The sequence below is a fragment of the Tursiops truncatus genome, chromosome 9 (genome assembly GCF_011762595.2).
Source record: "Tursiops truncatus isolate mTurTru1 chromosome 9, mTurTru1.mat.Y, whole genome shotgun sequence".
Taxonomy (NCBI): domain Eukaryota; kingdom Metazoa; phylum Chordata; class Mammalia; order Artiodactyla; family Delphinidae; genus Tursiops; species Tursiops truncatus.
Window position 1 is genome coordinate 30489303 of NC_047042.1, and position 15940 is coordinate 30505242.

Below are 15940 nucleotides of genomic sequence, written 5' to 3' on the forward strand. Positions count from 1 at the left end.
TCCTCTTTCCTGTCTTTCTGAGATACCGATAACGTAAATTAGGCTTTTGGTATTTTCCCACAGGGCTTTGAGCCTCTGTGCATTTTTTCTGTCAGTTGTTCAGATTGAATAATTGCTATTGATCTGTCTTCGTGAGCAGTGACAGTTTCCTTTGTTGTTTCCCGTCTGCTATTTTGTTCATCCAGTGAGTTTATTTAGGGTTATTGTGTTTTGGTTCTAAATTTTTATTTCTTTTATACCTACTGTTTCTTGGACATTTTCTTTCTGTTCTTTTCAAGAATGCTCACCCTTTGTGGAACATTTTTATAATAGTTTCTTTAAAGTCTGTCAGATAATTCCAACATCTTTGTCATTCTTGGCATTTGCATTTGTTGATTGCCTCATCCCCTATGAGTTGAGATTTTCCTAGCTCTTTATATAAGTAATTTTGGATTGTACATTGAACATTTTGAATATAATATTATGAGACTCTGGATCTTGGTTCAAACCCTATGGAGAATGTTGATAATTTCATTTTAGAATACAGTTTGACCCAATTGGCTTCAGGCTGCAAGTTGCAGCCGGCCTTCTGTGGATTATGGTTCCAATTTCACTTCATTTTTGAAGCCTTTGAAGTACTCTTTGGCTCTGTCTCCTGTGTGTAGTAGCACTCAGTGGGTGGCCAGTTTGGGACCTGGGTGATGATCTCTCCCATGGTTCTGCTCTCAAAGTCTTGGGTATGCTGTTTGTTTTCTGATGCAGGCATGTGCATATTGGAGCTAAATCCAGGATTTCCTAAACAACTTCATGCAGTTGCTTTCCTGAGCTCCTCCCTTTGCATGATCTGATTAGTACTTTGATTCTCAAGGGCTTCTCTTTCTGGTTTTTCAGCCAGAAAAGATAGGGCCTTGGTTACCCTGCTTGGTTGTACACTTCTCATGACTGCACTCATGTCTGGGGCTAAGTGGCAGGAAGACAGGGGCAAAAAAGCAATAGGATTCAACCCACCCCCTTGGAACCATAGTTCTTCCCCTTCACCAGAGTTTTAGGTACCCCTTTCCTGCTCTTCAAGCCAGAGCTGTAGGACTTCTCCTCGAGTTCTGTCTGTGCTCAGTAACAATTTCCAAGTGTTTTTTTTTTTGTTTTTTTGTTTGTTTGTTTGCGGTACGCGGGCCTCTCACTGTTGTGGCCTCTCCCATTGCAGAGCACAGGCTCCAGACGCGCAGGCTCAGCGGCCATGGCTCACGGGCCCCGGACCGGGGCACGAACCCGTGTCCCATGCATCGGCAGGCGGACTCTCAACCACTGCGCCACCAGGGAAGCCCCAATTTCCAAGTTTTAAACTGCCCCAAGTCCATGCTGGGGCATACCAGAGGGAAGAAGGGCAGAATAAATCATCTCACGTTTGGTGGTACTTTAAATTCCCCGCTCCACCTGCTATCATCTACTTTTCTTTTTTTTAAAACATAAATTTGTTTATTTTTGGCTGCGTTGGGTCTTCGTTGCGGTGTGTGGGCTTCCCATTGTGTGGTGGCTTCTCTTGCTGTGGAGCACGGGCTCTAGGCGCGTGGGCTTCAGTAATTGTGGCTTGCGAGCTCTAGAGTGCAGGCTCAGTAGTTGTGCACAGGCTTAGTTGCTCCATGGCATGTGGGGTCTTTCTGGACCAGGGCTGGAACCCGTGACCCCTGCATTGGCAGGCTGATTCTTAACCACTGTGCCACGAGGGAAGTCCCTTATATACTTTTCAGAGTCTTCAAATAGTTGCGTCATACGTTCTGTCCAGATTTTATCCTCATTCCATGGGAGAAACAGGATAGACTATCCCCACTCAGTTTATAGTTTTCTTGTTACTTTGAAATTTCAAGAGGTTAAATTATCTCTTGAGAAATAAATGATACTGAATCATTTATTTCTTAAGAATAGAGTAACTATTAAGTAACTTGCTTTAAGGGTTTTTTTTTTTCCTCATAAGTAACCCTTGGTTGAATTAAGGCTGAGCAGGCACTTAGCTATCATTTACAAAAAGAAGCTTGTATTCAAACTGTCCATGTGATCCAGTACTGGAGATGTGTGTGTAAGGCTAAAAGAGAGATAATTTCACATTTAAATTTATAAAAGCCTTCCCCTTTTGCTCTTTTCCTATTGCTTCCCACCTCTGACATGAATGAACAAAATATTCAGGGTTAACATGGGGGAGGGAGAAGTCCCCAGGAAGGGGGTTTAGAACAGTAAACCAAGTGGGAATGGCAGGGCACTCTTAATCCTGTTTCTAATTTTAGCATCAGCAGCCAGAGAGGCAGGGTTGCCTCAGTACTCGAGGTATTTTTTTCCCTTTTGTATTTTTGTATTGCTGAATGGCCTACTTGGTCTTACCCAAAAATACAATCTTACTATTTAGAGTTACTCTCATGTGGGGATGAGAAAGGCTGTAATTTTCTGGGGTCTTCCCTAGATGTGTAGTATACGTGCACTGACATCTTCTCAGGATTCCTCAGTTGTTGGTTCTTACACACAAAAGGAGGTGTTCAGTAAGTATTAGTTGAACCGATGAAGTCATATGATGCTTTTCAGAACATGACCATAACCCAAATAGAGATCAGCGTTCATCTTGATAGATTCTTTCTTGGTCTAATGTTGTTTTGTGTCACACTTCCTCCATGTACAAGTATGTGTAAAAAGAGTTAAAATCGTTTAATTAGCTTAGTTGGATTGATGGTAGTGAATTGATATTTCAGTCTTTTTTCTTTTTAACAAGTCCTATATTTGATTTGTCTGTTTTCACTCATTTTTAGGCTCACAATTACATTCCTAGCTCTTATTCCCCTCTTTTCTTTAGTACTCTCCCTTTAAGTTTTAGATCAGCTTAATAGCATACCCATGGGGAGTCCTGACCATGGGCAGGACAGGATGCTAAACTCTTCAGAAGGAGTCTCGTTTGATTCATCCAGCCAATCCTAGATATCGAAAGGAAATAGTGCTATCCTGACTTTAGGGGGTGGAGGGGAGGTAGCTGAGAAATGGAGAGACTTGCCTAGGTTTTACAGCTAACATTGGATGAGTGGAATTCAGACCTGGCAACCTGACCCTAAAGCCCCCTTTTTAAACTGCAGTAGTTTTGTCATCTCATATGTAAAAATAAGAATGTGACCTCTCACTTCCCCTGCAAGTCTATTTATGACTTGCAACACTAACTTCATCAGTATGTTTTTATTTAGATATACTATAATTTCTTACTATGTTTGACCTATAATGAACACTGAGATATTTACATAAAGAGACTTGCATTTTCAACTCTCAGACCTGCACCCTCTTTTTGGTTGTTTGCTTGCTTGCTTTTATTGCTTATTTTATTTTTTTTGGCCGCACCGTACGGCCTGTGGGATCTTAGTTCCCCGATCAGGGATTGAAACTGGGTCGACGGCAGTGAAAGCCCGAGTCTTAACCACTGGAACACCAGGGAATTCCCCTGCATCCTCTTTTTAACAAACATTTTCTAATGTCCCAATTACAGTCCTGAAGTGAAATTCACAGAAAATATAATTATATATGTATTTAAATCTTTAAAATTAAAATTTAAAAATCAATATAATGTCCTAGACATACCAGAAAGAAGAAATAAAAGGGAATTCGTTTATACAAAGTAATTTTTCAGTACATAAACACTTGGGCATGACCAGAGCTTGAGGCACAGTGAAATAATCAAGTACTTGTACAGTACGTGTATTATTATAGAATAATCCTCAGCAGACCAGTACTGGTGCTAATAATATACAGGTATGACATGGGTGACTCAACGTTGTGTTGCTCTCAGTTAAGTGGTTTTCTATAGTGGTGATAAGCAGGTCAAAATATAATTGTATATTGATTTACATGGTGGTTGCAGTTTTGGAAGATAGAATATATATTAAAACTGAGCAATAAATATTAAGGGTATATGCTCAGAAAAAATGGGCTTTTTATGTATATATATGTCAAGGACCTTGAAGAGCTGTGCAGGGCTGGGGTGCCTCCGCTGTGTGAGGCTGTCCTGCACAAATCAGGATGTGTGACATATCTGGTCTCTGCCTGTCCAGTGTTCGTGAGGCCCTCTTCCCCCACCCCAAAGGACCCACAGTTTTCTAAAACCACCCCCGAAGTGGTCAGGTTTTCTCCATTGAGAATTACTGCTCTAGGTTATTCCTTCCCCAGCTTCATGGAAGGATGAGTTTTCTGTTTGTTTGTTTATTGTTTTGTATTTTGGCCACACTGTGTGGTATGTGGGATCTTACGTTCCCCAACCAGGGATCGAGCACAGGTCCCCTACATTGGGAGCGTGGAGTCTTAACCACTGGACTGCCAGAGAAGTCCCAAGGATGAGGTTTTTAAATTTCTAATCAATCACTGACATTTTATAAAATGCAAAATTTGTTAGAAAAATGAAATTCTAAAGTCAGTCAAAAACACAAGTCCTGGTCTTTATTCTTAGATTTAGCAGACATAAAATTCCTGGCAATCTGCTATAAAATTTTCTTCCTTTCTCTTTCTCTCTCTCTTTGTCCCTCCCTCCCTCTCTCTCTCCCGCCTCCCTCTCTTCCTTCCCTCCTTCTTTCTTCCTTTCTTTTTCTCTTTCTTTCTCTTTCTTTCTTTCTCCCTTTCTGTGTCTCTGTCTCTCTTTCTTTCTTTCTTTCTTTCTTTCTGTCTTTCTGTCTTTCTGTCTTTCTGTCTTTCTCTCTCTCTCTCTCTCTCTCTCTCTCTCTCTCTCTGTCTGTCTCTTTCTCTCTCTCTTTTCCCTCCCTCCCTCCCCCCCCACCCCCATCTCTGTCTCTCTCCCCCCTGCTTGTGGGATCTTAGTTCCCTGACCAGGGATTGAACCTGTGCCCTTGGCAGTGAAAGCACCGAGTCCTGAGTCCTAACCACTGGACTGTCAGGGAATTTCCCATAAAAATTTCTAAATGTTTAATCTCTACTTCTGAACCTACCTTGCCACGGAGTGGTCTCTTTATCTCAGTCTTTCTTTCCCTGAAGTCACCCAAAGTGAATGTATGTATCTGAAAAATTCTTCCTCTTGGAAGGTTTTTTAAAAAATAAATTTATCTTATTATTTTTTTAAATTTTGGGCTGCTTGGGTCTTCGTTACTGCACATGGGGTTTCTCTAGTTGTGGCGAGCGGGGGCTACTCTTCGCTGCAGTGTACGGGCTTCTCATTGTGGTGGCTTCTCGTTGCAGAGCATGGGCTCTAGGCGTGCAGGCTTCAGTAGTTGTGGCGCGTGGGCCTCAGTAGTTGTGGCTCGAGGGCACTAGAGCGCAAGCTCAGTAGTTCTGGCGCACGGGCTTAGTTGCTCCAAGGCATGTGTGATCTTCCCAGACTAGGGATCGAACCTGTGTCCCCTGCATTGGCAGGCGGATTCTTTACCACCAGGGAAGTCCATCTTGGAAGATTATAGTTGCATTCTCCCTAGCCAAATGCTCAAATGCTTTATTCCCAACACCTCCTTTGTTGTCCATAAATATTACTTTTTACAAAACCTCTTGTTTAATGATGGAAGTGAACTTAACTGCCTTCACTATCAGGGATGCTTTTTTATTCCATGACAGAAATTTGCGGTGTAGTTTAACAGGCATATCTCATACTGGTTTTGATTCCTCGTTAGCTTTATATACTTAAAATCCACCGTGTTTTCTCCATGCACTTCCACAGAGAAGCAGTGACTTTTCCAACCTTAATTTCAGAAGACTTCCTGCAATGTTTTTCATACCGTGACGAGCCTTAGTGATTGAAAATAATTCTTATAACGAGCCAAGAAGGGTCCTGGATCATAAAATGCCACAAGCAGTTCACATTGGTGACGCTGATGGCAGAACGCCCTCAGCAGGGGGCCTGCACCTGCTTCTCCTGAGAATCTGTGGGGAGATTGGATGCTTTTGGCACAGTGACTGAATCTTAAATGTGACCAGCTTGTTCTTCCTACTTTTGGGTTACTCTGGAACAGCAGAACAGTTGTCTGATTTGTGTAGGGACCGTCCTTCCAGTGTGAATTAAAAATCTGAGTTTTGATAGCATCGTGAATACCTTCCCTCCTCCAGCTGCCTCTTCACACGCGGTCCTTCTGCTGTGATGCATACAATTGGCTTTGGCCTGTGTTTGTGTAAGTGCCTATGGGGTGGACCCAGGCACAGAGTCACGAGGTGGGTTTTGAAGTTGTTCTCGAGTGAACTGGAAATGCTTGGGCCTTGAGGTGTTTCTTACAATTTTTGGTGCATGTAGCAAGTGCTGTTTGGTGGAAGGACATGATTCTATTGTCTATCTTGCTTTGTAAGGCTGGGTCAGCCTAGTTGGAACAGCCCCCTGTGGTTGTGATAGCTGTGTGGCAGAGGTGGTGGTATGCTTTAGGAAAGCTCTGTTGACAGCACCAGCTCTCAAGATGTGTATCCTGAGGAGCAGGACACAGTCAGCTGAGGCTCTCTGAGACCAAAACCACCTGTTCAGATATAGCTCAGATACATTTTGTTTTTTGACTTCTACAGAGTTGAGATGTGTTCATCATCTTAGATAGATTTACCTATATATGATCAGCCAAAAAAGCAATAGAATAATTTGGGTGGAGAATTTTTGAACATTGTCTTGTTCCATGATCCTCCATCCTAGAGAGATGGGATACAGGAGACATGAATGCTTTTTCAGTTGGTCAGTTCCCATGTGCCTCTCATACACACTGAGAACATGTTTAAAGGTGCATACTTTTTGTCACGTGTTCCATAACCACCAGTCAGTAATCTGAAATGGTGTTTAACTAAAGAAATAACAATTTGTTCCAATGTTGGGGGGAAGACTGGTTCATCTGGCCTTAGTGGGTGCTGTGGACTGAATGTTTGTCTCCCCAGAACTTATATGTTGAAGCCCTAATCCCCAATGTGATGGTATTAGAAGGGGGAGCCTTTGGGAGGTAATTAGGTCATGAGAGTAGAGCCCTATGAATGGGATTAGTGCCCTTATAAGAAGAGACACAAGAGATGCTTTCTCTCTGCCATGTGAGAATATAGCAAGAAGGTGACTGTCTATAAATCAGGAAGAGGGCCCTCACCAAGAACTCAACCAGGCTGGCACCCTGATCTTAGACTTCCAGCCTCTAGAACTGTGAGAAATAAATTTCTGTTGTTTAAGCCATCCAGTCTTTGGTATTTGTTACAGCATCCTGAGATGACAAAGATGTTGGGGAAGGTGTCAACATGTGGTATCTTCCTTAGGAAATTTATTTTATAGCTGAATTTTTTCAGTTTAACTTTTATTTTATATTGGAGTGTAGTTGATTTACAGTGTTGTGTTAGTTTCAGGTGTACAGCCAAGTGATTCAGTTATACATATACATATGCCCATTCTTTTTCAGATTCTTTTCCCATATAGGTTATTACAGAATATTGAACAGAGTTCCCTGTGCTATACAGTAGGTCCTTGTTGATTATTTTATATATAGTAGTGTGTATATGTTAATTCCAAACTCCTAATTTATCCCTCCCCCGACATTTGTTTTCGAAGTCTGTTTCTGTTTTGTAAATAAGTTCATTTGTATCATTTTATTTTTAGATTCCACATATAAGTGATATCATATGATATGTGTCTTTCTCTGACTTACCTCACTTAGTATTGTAATCTCTAGGTCCATCCATGTTGCTGCAAATAGCAGTATTTCATTATTTTTTGTGGCTAATATCCCATTGTATATATGTATCACATCTTCTTTATCCATTCCTCTGTCGATGGACATTTAGATTGCTTCCATGTCTTGGCTAATGTAAATAGTGCTGCAATGAAAATTGGGGTGCATGTATCTTTTCGAAGTATGGTTTTCTCCAGATACATTCCAGGAGTGGGATTGCTAGATCATATGGTAGTTCTATTTTTAGTTTTTTAAGGAACGTCCATACTGCTCTCCGTAGTGCCTGCACCAATTTACATTCCCACCAACAGTGCATGAGGGTTCCCTTTTCTCCGCACCCTCTCCAGCATTTATTGTTTGTAGATTTTTTGATGATGGCCATTCCGACTGGTGTGAGGTGATACCTCATTGTAGCTTTTTTTTTTTTTTTTTTTGCGGTACGCGGGCCTCTCACTGCCACGGTCTCTCCCGTTGCGGAGCACAGGCTCGGGACGTGCAGGCTCAGCGGCCATGGCTCACCGCGGCATGTGGGGTCTTCCCGGACTGGGGCACGAACCCGCGTCCCCTGCATCGGCAGGCGGATTCTCAATCACTGCGCCACCAGGGAAGCCCCTCATTGTACCTTTGATTTGTATTACTCTAATAATTAATCATGTTGAGCATCTTTTCATGTGCTTTTTGGCCATCTGTATGTCTTCTTCCTTAGGAATTTTAAAGTGACTTTTAAAATTCTGTAGTTTGAAAGTTACCAAATATACACATGTAGAGAAAATAGTATAATGAACCCCCATGTACCCAGCTTTAAAGATTATCAGTATTCTTGTTTTATCGATATCCCCTAATTTTGTTGGTTGGTTGGACTATTTTAAAGCAATTCAGGGGGGATTGCTGGCACAGAAGATTTGTTTCACATGTTCACATAAATGTAGGTATATTAGTTTCCTCTTGCTGCTGTAAGAAGTTACCACAAACTTGGTGGCTTAAGACAAGAGAATTTTACTTCCTTACAGTTCAAGAAGCCAGGAGTCTGAAATCAGTCTCAGAGGTCAAGGTGTTGGCGGGGCTGGTACCCTCTGGAGGTGTGGAGGAGAATTCATTTACTTGCCTTTTCCAGTTTTTAGAGGCTGCCTGTATTTCCTGCCTTGTAGCCTCTCCTCCAGGTTCAAAGTACATCACTCCAATCTCTGCTTGTGTTGTCACATGGCTTGCTCTCTGACTTTGATTCCTCTAGTGCCCCTTTTATAAGGACCCTTGTGATAACATCCGGCCCACTTGGATGATTGGGGATAACCTCCCTAGCTCAAGATCCTTAGTTCAATCACATCTGCAGAGTCTCTTTTGTCATGTGAGATAACATTCACAGGTTTCAGGGATTAGGAGGTAGACATATTTGGAACCATTATTCAGACTGCCATCGTAGGACCACACTGCGGTCAGCTCTCACCTGTCAAATAAATGGTAGGGCCATGATCTCAAGAGTGGAGACTGTAATCATAGGGAAACACATGAAGATAAAGCTCTTCAAAACCTAGCGAGATTTCTATTCAGAGTACAGCTTGTCATTTTGCACAGCAGATGTGCCATTCCTGTCAGAAAATGAGGAAGAAGGAGGTACGTGTTGGTGAATAACTGGTGCCTTTTTGTACATAACGGAAAAGATAGCTGCAGTCCAACATCAGATTCAAGGTGATACTGGTGCGTGCTCCAGCTCAGGCTTGACCTTGTCCAGCCCACAAAACTGTGGACCTAGGGTCATTTTTATCTCTCTTCCCTGAGCTGCAGAGCCTAGCCCCTCCTTGCCTCTGCTTCTTTTGTTATAAGCCTTTATTGAACTTATTTGCGTCCCTACTATGTGCTAGGGCTGGATCTGCTGCATGCATTTTCACTAAAGGTTTCCAGTGCTTTGCTTATTCTCCACATAAATTTGAAGATGTGTTTTCATAGAATATAAGGAAGAGGTGATGGGGCTTCCGTGTCTGAACATCAAGCCCCAGAATGATGGATAGGAAGACAGGGGGCTTTGTGCGAAGGTGACTCAACCATACGGAGGCTTTTTCCCATCTGTGGAAGAGGTTAACAGTATGGTCCTTTCAGGTTCACCGTGAGAACCAGCAGATAACACAGGTGCCTTGCCCCATAGTTTATTATGAATTAATAAACTTCTTCAATGGATTTTGCCCTTTGGCTGAAATTTTCATCCTTTGGCTCTGCTATAGTGAAGTTAACTTTACTTTTCCTCAACCCCATCACTCTCTTAGTTTCACGGCTTTTGCATACATGTTTTCTCTGCCTATAATCCATTTGGTTCTTTCTGTTTTTCTTAATTCCCATTATTAGACTTTAACTCAGATGTCATTTCTTCCACAAAGCCTTATATTTTTCTGCCATACCTGGATTAGGTGTGTCCCCTATATTTCTCTTATACTTAGCACTATAGCACCACTCAGCACTTGATATTTTAATTGCCTTCTGACTTGTTTCTGTTCTCCCATCGGACTCTAAAATTTAGGGGCCAGGGGCTGTGTCTTCTCCTGTGTTGTCATCAAAGACACAGAACAGAGCCTGGTATAGACGAATGGTCAGTGTTCACACACATCTCTTGGTTGGCAATGTTTTCAACTCTGTAATAGATTAAAATTTTTTTTTCATAGTTAGTTTGCTGGATTTTACGGGGGGTGGGGTGTTGGGAGGGATGGATAGGGTAGGTAGAAGAAAATAGGTTATAAGTTTTTTGTCTCAGGTCATTGAGTTTGCTGAAGGAGAAATCAGTCACTGAAGTGTTCTAAAAAAAAATTGGTGTTGTTTGTGGATTGTGGGGCGGGGGGAGCAAATTGAAATCTTCCTCCAAGCTATGTTGGGCTCTTTGCTGGCAGGGAACAAGTTGTGTTTTAGAGAGAAATCTGGTATTTTATCTTGCTTTGGCTGCTTGTTTTATGTTATAAGTAGTTCAAGTGTTTTTGGTTAGTTTTTCTAATAGTGTTTTACCTTAAAATACAGTTTTCTAGTTTTTTTTAAATAACTTTTAAAAAATTTTTATTTATTTTTGGCTGTGTTGGGTCTTTGTTGCTGCGTGCGGGCTTTCTCTAGTTGTGGAGAGCGGGGGCTACTCTTCATTGCGGTGCGCGGGCTTCTCATTGCGGTGGCTTCTCTTGTTGCGGAGCACGGGCTCTAGGCACGCGGGCTTCAGTAGTTGTGGCACGTGCGCTTCAGTAGTTGTGGCATGCAGGCTTAAGTAGTTGTGGCATGCGGGCTTCAGTAGTTGTGGCTCACGGGCTCTAGAGCACAGGCTCAGTAGTTGTGGCACACGGGCTTAGTTGCTCCCCGGCATGTGGGATCTTCCCGGACCAGGGCTGGAACCCTTGTCCCCTGCATTGCCGGGCGTATTCTTAACCACTGCGTCACCAGGGAAGCCCCCAGCTTTCTATTTTGGGTAAAATTCAGTTTCTTATTTTTTTCTTTTTCAAAGAAAAACATCAGACCTTGTGTTGAAGAAATGAGTCACAGGGAAGTTGGAAGCATCATTGAGTGATGCTCTCTCTGGCTGTTACTGAGTGGGCTGTGTTCCCAGATGCCAGCCTCATTAGGATGGATTAATGCTAAGTCCTACTAAGTTTACACCCATTATTACCTCCACGTTCTCCTTTCTCAGCAAATTTGATGCCCGTCAGCTCTGAGCATGTTCTGTGTGCTTCCAGGATTCCAGTATTGTTGAACACTACTTGAAGTCGCCCAGCTGAACAAATATTTCTGATTTTAGATACTCTTCATGACTTCTTTTCCATAAGACATGACTTAATCATGTTTCTTTCCTGCTTAATTAAACGTGGGCAAGTCTTTGATCAGACACAGCTTTATTTCTGTATGCTAGAAATTTTATCCTGACTTGATATTAATTAATGCTTGTTTAATAAGAACCTTTGCTCATATGCTTCCCTCTGCTTCTAGAGACCGAGCTTTATAGTACACGATAGAACCTTACTTTCTGCTGGATGCAGCTTGGTGTTGTCTGTTACTGAGCTTCAGGGTCACCTCTACCTTATAGTGGGTTTTTTTTGTTTTTTTTTTGTTTTTTTTTGTTTTTTTTTTTGCAGTACGTGGGCCTCTCACTGTTGTGGCCTCTACCGTTGCGGAGCACAGACTCCGGACGCGCAGGCTCAGCGGCCATGGCTCACGGGCCCAGCCGCTCCGCGGCATGTGGGATCTTCCCGGACCGGGGCACGAACCCGTGTCCCCTGCATCGGCAGGCGGACTCTCAACCACTGCGCCACCAGGGAGGTCCCTCTAATTCGTTTTTTAAATCAAACGACCCATATATACATCCAAAAAAAAATATGGTACACACACAGTGTAAGATTCATTGTTTGTTCAACTTGCCAGAAATTCATGAAAACATGCATGGATTTGTTTACCCCTTGCAATAACTCTATGGCTGCTGAAAAATCCAGTCCAATGATCGAGGGTCAATGGTGGGAAATCCATGATACTTGGGTTGCCATGCCTCTTCCTTTCCACAGCAGGAGGGACTCTCTGAAAGATACCCTTTTTCCACTGAGCCTAGATTAAGCCTCAGAATCCTTCTTACATTGTGCTCTAGGTAGTCACAACCAATTGTTTGCAGCTGGAACGTGAGAAGAACATTGTGTGTCTCCTTGGACAAGATGATCTTTTAACCTACTATCCATTTTGACTTCCATAAATCCTATTTGGTTCTGCTCTCTTGAGCAGATGCCTGCCTCCTTCACATATACAAAGCCTCCCAATATGTGAAGAGAGCTCATATAGGGGGTACGTTGTTTATCTGAGATGCACTTTTCCAGATCACTCAAGTGTCCCTCCTCTGTTTCGCTCCCCTGACCCCTCACAGCTTGTTTCCTGCTGGGGGCGTGGTTTCTGAGTCTCTGAGAGTAGGGTTCAGAACTGAGTATAGTGTTCTCTGTGGATCTGCACTGTGCTTACTGCAGTGTAGGACCTTTCTTCTCCTTGACATTTGTTCAGTAAGGGAAAGATTATATGCCCACATTCCCTGGATATGAGACTCACATTGATTACAATTGAACTAGCTTTTAGTTATTAAGAATGTTAAAGTATTATTATTATTATTATTTTTTTTTTTGCGGTACGCGGGCCTCTCACTGTTGTGGCCTCTCCCGTTGCGGAGCACAGGCCCCGGACGCACAGGCTCAGCGGCCATGGCTCACGGGCCCAGCCGCTCTGCGGCATGTGGGATCTTCCCGGACCGGGGCACGAACCCATGTCCCCTGCATCGGCAGGCAGACTCTCAACCACTGCGCCACCAGGGAAGCCCAAGAATGTTAAAGTATTGTTGATTTACATGTTAAAAAGTATATCTGGGGAAGCTTCTGAGCTTGAAGTGTTTGACTTGAAAGGTGTTGCCTGGTGCAAACATGAAGGACCAGTTGGGGTGATCAGTGGTGAGGTGATGGGCACAGACTTTCTGTGGGACAAGGGCTCTTCTGGGGCAGAAGACATGCTGAGATTAGTTGACAGTTAGTAGTCCTTGGTCATGGAAGCTGGGGTGGGTTAACTCTAAGCAATGTGACAAGACTTGCTGAGTGCCCCCTTGAGGAACTGGGTTATTCTCACTATGAACTTCTAAGAAATTGACCATTTGCCGCCTTAAAGCAACGAGTGTTGTCCACTTTAATTTTTTAAATTAAAAATTGTAGGAAAAACTCAACCAGAAAAAAAGAAAATGTCTGTAATGCTATCATCCAGAGGTAACTATCATTACTAGCTGAGTATTTTTGTTCATCTATATAAAGGGTGAGCTCGTTCACTGTCCTTGGATTTTTCCTCCAAAACGGTTTTCCAGGTGTAGGAGCACCACTGAATGAATCAGCTTTTCCTTGAGCTGAGCCTTTGTGCTGTCTGGGACTGTGACAGGTTCACTCCAAGTGTTGCCTTCTTCTTTTGAGGCTTAGCCAAGCATTGGGAGTTATTCTCAGGTCAGTGAGGAAGGTCCTGCAGGTCTGCCTTCTTTTTGGCTTTGGCCACATCTGCCATACTGTAGGCAGTATTGGCCAGCATTTACAATCAAGCAGCAACTGTGAATGTAGAGAAGAGCATTGTCTTCCTTTTTTGTATGTCCCCCCGCCAAATCATTTCTGGACTTGAATACTGTCTTTCCGTATTTTTGTAGGGCTAGCTAAGTTGGTCAGGGGGTGTAGCAGATGACACCGGTGTTGTGCATTTTAATCCGAATGCACTGTATTTTATGTCGTGAATATCCTAGAATGGTCACTAATGAGATTTATTCTGTTTTGTAGCTTTGTTTACAGATGCTTAGCAATGTACTTGTTCTTGAACTTAAATGCATTTGAGAGTAAGGGTTAGATGTGGTGGATGATGGACATTCACATGTAAAACCAGTAACATTCTAAGGCAAGTTCTTACTCATCTTTATTTTATTGTTCTACTGTCTACGTGTTATAATTTAGTCAGCCACAGTATGTCTTCGGCGTGTCTAGAGACAGCTGTTAGTGTTGGCTATTTTTATTTCTACCCACAGAAAAGTTTTTTTGTTTGTAATTTTTGAATGAAATATTTCTCTCTTATCCTGCCTGGTTTTGGTGATGTATTCGATTCTAAGGAAGGCCTCTGTAATACCTTGGTCACTGTAATGCAATTACCAGTTTTGTATTTTGCTGGGGGCTCAGTTCTGAAGGAGTTAGAAGTGGATAGCATGGGCTTCCAGTAATAGGTCTGGGATAGTAATGTCTGAGTGTTTTTAAAAGCCCATCATATTGTCAGAGCTGTCCTTGAAGCCCCTGGAAAGTGAAACTGTTGTGGAGAGGACCATCCTCCATTTGTGGGTGACATATCTTATGTCAGTAGCCACAGAGTTGAGATAAGAAAAGGCAGATATAAACCCAAAGTAACAAACAGCTGTGAAGTTTTTAGGCTTCTTTCCAAAAATGAGAGCCTGTGCACTATAAAATTGTGGTTTGGCATCTGTGTACTGCATACACCGCCCCGAGTAGGGATGGAAGGGGGTAAGGGTGGCTGTGTGCTTTCAGATTCTGTATTCAGCTCTAGCTAGCATCAGAACCTGAACGAGGGATTTCGTTCATGTGCAAAAATGGGATGTCCCGGAGGGGTTGCTTGTTCCCTGAATCTTCCAACTAGCTACTCCTGATAGAGATGTGGTGGTTTGCCCCAATCTCGTGGTGTTTGCTTGCCTCTGGCTCAGTGGCTTCATCCTTCATGTCCTGGCCAGTCAAGGGACAGATCAACTCTTTTTTCACTTGGTATTTTGATTTGAGCTGCTTTTTTTCAGAAGCTGCTGTTAAAGGAATGACTTAAATACCCGTCCCCCCATTTTAAGAAATTCAGATTCATTGGGTAAAACTTGGAAAGTAAAGTACAAAATAGTTTTAGTATACCTTTTATATTCCTATGTAGGAATATACGTACATTGAATTAGCAGATCAGAGTGTGAATTTTTAGGCCATTTGCTGTTAGAAAACTAATGTAGAAGTTTTGTGCTCCATTATACTTCCCCCATGAATAGATGAGACTCATTGTTCACCCATATCCTCTCCAGCATAATTCATGTTAAAATAATTTAAAATCTTAGCCAATTTTACCTGCAAAAACTAGCATTATTGGGCTTCCCTGGTGGCGCAGTGGTTGAGAGTCCGCCTGCCGATGCAGGTTCATGCCCCGGTCCGGGAGGATCCCACATGCCGCGGAACGGCTGGGCCCATGAGCCATGGCCGCTGAGCCTGCGCGTCCGGAGCCTGTGCTCTGCAACGGGAGAGGCCACAACAGTGATAGGCCCGTGTACAGAAAAAACAAAAACAAAAAAACCCCCTAGCATTATTATTTCAACTGGCATATTTACCTGACTTTGACCAATAGTGAAATTTTTAAAATGCATTTTAATCATTTTTAGCTGTCAGTTCTGTTCATGGCCCCTTTCCTCTGATTATGTCTGATGATACTTTTCACACTTGTTGGGCAAATGGTACTTATAGTGTGTCAGGATTAAAGATTTATCATCCAACTTCTTTGTTTCTTTTTTCCATTTCTGTAGGATTACAATTTTTAAAAAGTGGTATCTATCCTATTGTATGTAATTTAATTTCCTGCCTTTGTTTTTCCCTCTTAAACCTTAGACAAAGAACAATAGAAGAAATTCAAAAACAAAGAAAGATAAAAATATAAATAATGATAGGAACAAAAAAAATGAAATAGAAAAATGAAGATATAATAATCAACAAAGACAAACATTTCTTTGAGAAAACTAATAAAGCAGATTCGTCTCTGAAGATTGAGGAAGAAAAAAATGTTAAGGCACAAATAGC

The 15940-nt window shown here is 42.3% G+C and overlaps 1 protein-coding gene across 3 annotated transcripts in view; it reads left to right on the forward strand.

Annotated features, from left to right (window-relative positions):
- Positions 1-15940, forward strand: part of IGF2BP3 (insulin like growth factor 2 mRNA binding protein 3) — a 139632-nt gene that overhangs the window by 59553 nt on the left and 64139 nt on the right. The window lies entirely within an intron of this gene.